The sequence below is a fragment of the Uloborus diversus genome, chromosome 7 (assembly GCF_026930045.1).
Source record: "Uloborus diversus isolate 005 chromosome 7, Udiv.v.3.1, whole genome shotgun sequence".
NCBI lineage: Eukaryota > Metazoa > Arthropoda > Arachnida > Araneae > Uloboridae > Uloborus > Uloborus diversus.
Window position 1 is genome coordinate 34,612,403 of NC_072737.1, and position 3,072 is coordinate 34,615,474.

The window sequence follows — 3,072 nt, forward strand, 5'->3', positions numbered from 1 at the left end:
GGAAAGGTTCTTTTTTTGAGGGTTTAATTTATCAAGGTTTTAGGTGACCAGTCTAGAACGGTCTAAATTTTAGGGAGCAATCCACCAAGGCGGTTTTTTTAGGGCACAATCTATCAAGAGGCATTTTTTGAGAGAACAATTCAGTAAGACGCATCGATAACAATCACCAAGGCATTTCTTTTAGGGGATTAATGTTATTCACAATCTAGTGAGACACACTTTTCAGGGGACCAATCCAGCAAGATGTATCTTTTACGGAACAATGCAGCTAGGCGCTCCTTTTTGGAGGACAATTTAGCAAAACGGCAATTTAGCAATTTTCGGGGGTACAATCTAGTGAAACGCACTTTTTAGGGTTACAATCCGCCGAGACGCGCTTTTTAGGAAAAAAACCCGCAAGATGCATCTTTTGCGGAAAAATGCAGCAAAGTATTCCTTTTTGGTGGAACAATCTAGCAAGACGCATCTTTTAGGGAAACAATCTTGCGAAACGGATTTTTTAGGGGAAGCAATCCGGAGAGACGTAGTTTTTTGGAAAACAGTCCGGAAAGATGCATCTTTTACTGAAGAATGCAGTAAGGTGTTCCTATTTAGTGGAACAATCTAGCGAGACACACCTTTTAGGGGAACAATTCAGCGAACACACTTCTTAGAAAAACAGTCCAGCGAGACGCACTTTGTAGAAAAACAATCCGACAAGATTCATCTTTCACGGAACAATGGTATAAGACTCTGTTTTTAGGAGAACAATCCAGCGAGACGCACTTTGTACGGAACAATCTAGCAAGGCGCACTTTTAGAAGAACAGTTTTGGAAGTCGCAATTTTATGGGGCCAGTCCAAACAAACCAGCAAGGTGTTCTTTTTAAGAGCGCAATCGAGTAACTTTTTTTTAGGTAGCAACTGTGTTCCTACGAAAGTCCTAATTATAGAGAACATACACCGGTGGGACGAAAAAATAAAAAAGTATAATGAAAATGATACATATCATCTCTTCGCTTCATAATGTAGTACCTGCAGCATTAAAGCGTGAACCTAGGACCTTCTAATTTCCATGTCTCCCAGGGCTTTTGAACAAGTAAATTAGAAAGATACTACTAAAATTATGATGTCTTTCTCTTGGGCATAAGTCATGGTAATTAAGCAAAAATCTACTATTGTAACAACCCATGCCATTCTTAATTCAGTTACGATACATGGAAAAATTTTAATGTTTAAAAAGCATTAATATTTAAGAATCGTTTAAATAAATTTATTAGCTGTGAAATATCTGAAAATATTTTCTTTTTCATAAAAACGAGGACACTATAGTTTAATTTAAAGGCAAGGGATTTTTAAAAGATGTTAATTCTTTGTTTATGTATACTGCTATTAAGTCAATATATAAGAAATATTTTATTCATGAAAAAGATGAAATGTGATTAAGTTTTCTCCGACTGAGGTTCGTCGTCTTTTGAATCACTAATGGAAGTATTTGAGTCAATACTTAGGGGAACCTGTTCTGTCATATTCTGCTTAAATATTCATTTCAAAATGCATCAAATATAGATGTCTTGGGGTTAGTTTCCAGTTGCTAAAGCGATTTCGCTCGCCTTGAAATATTTAATTTAACGCACTCTGATGAAGTTCTGCCGCAGTGGAACATAAGTGGCTAGAACTTTTTCTCTGTATTTTCTTTAAGTAAAAAAGAAAGAAAGAAAAAAAAAGCTTCTATTTGAAATTATTTCCTTTAAGTTTTCGGGAAAGAGTTATTTTGAGATATCCATAAATTTAATGAATTCTCCAGACTTCAGGTAATGATCTGATAATTTTTATCAAATCCGTTACCCTGAAATATTTAATTTTTTTTTACTCAGTTATGAAAAATGTTTCTCAAAAGTAGGACTCTTATTAGCAATATTTTCGGTTCAAGATATCGAGTAAATTATGGAAAAATGTTCATCATAAATTTTAAACTTTTAGTGTTTTTACTGAGTTTTGGTTTTATCTTGTTTTAAATTAGTGCGAGCTTTGGAACGATCAATAAATAATTACATTTTTACTATTTAAAGCCATTGCTTTTATGAAATTGGCTCTTGAAAGTTGAAGGTGAAGATATAATTTCATTGATTTTGTTTTTGTATTCTTGTACGAATGAATAGAGGTATGCATTTACAAAAAATTTCTCCCTGAAGTTTTTGTACTCTTGTCTCTATGTATTTCAAGCACATGTTGCTTTTTGTTCATTAATTTCTTTTAAAATTCTAGCAATATTTCTTCTTATTACTCTACCTATATCCATTGCCGAATGATTTCATAGTTCTGAATTTTGAGCATCCCAAATTAATTCTTATGTGCATCAAAATGCTTTTAATGATGCATGTGCTGAAAATTGAGTTTATATCATCACTTGTGCAGATCTGGACTATCTTTACCTGGTTGTTCGCTAAATTTCGGTTAGACACGTGCTTTTCGTGAATGGCAGATTGACTTTTGTCAGTCGACACCGTAATCTAGAGCTCGTTTACATTGACTAAAAAGTGATTTCATTGGAAGTACTCTTAAACCACGATTGGAAACCATCTAAACATATCGTTTACATTGAGTAAAGAAGCTAGCTCATTGCAAGTCTGATTAAAAAAAAATTCTCATGTGGGGAAATTTTCGACCTTTAGCAAGTGGAAAATTAAATGGGTATGATCCTTTATCCTTACTTCCGACTCTAAGCCGGTTTATTCATTTCTTTTTGTAAACGCACTCATTGTCTGAAGAGAAAAAGGTAGAGTACTGCGCACTGAGTTTTAATCGAACTCCTTATGTGCCCCTTTACATTGACCAAAAATCCAGCTCCATTGCAGGCATCGGAGAGTAGGGCGCGTCGGAACATTTTTTGTTTGTAACTGAGTAAATTATTGGTTCATCCGCTTAGGCTTATATTATATAGCTATAAATGTTAGTAAAATTTTAAATGCAAATATTTTTTGAAAAGTTCAAATGTAGCAAAATAATGAATATTGAGGTAGCAGTCGACAAACTGTTCTAACATGCCCTATGATGCGGCATGTAGGAACATTATATGGAGCAAATTGGAACG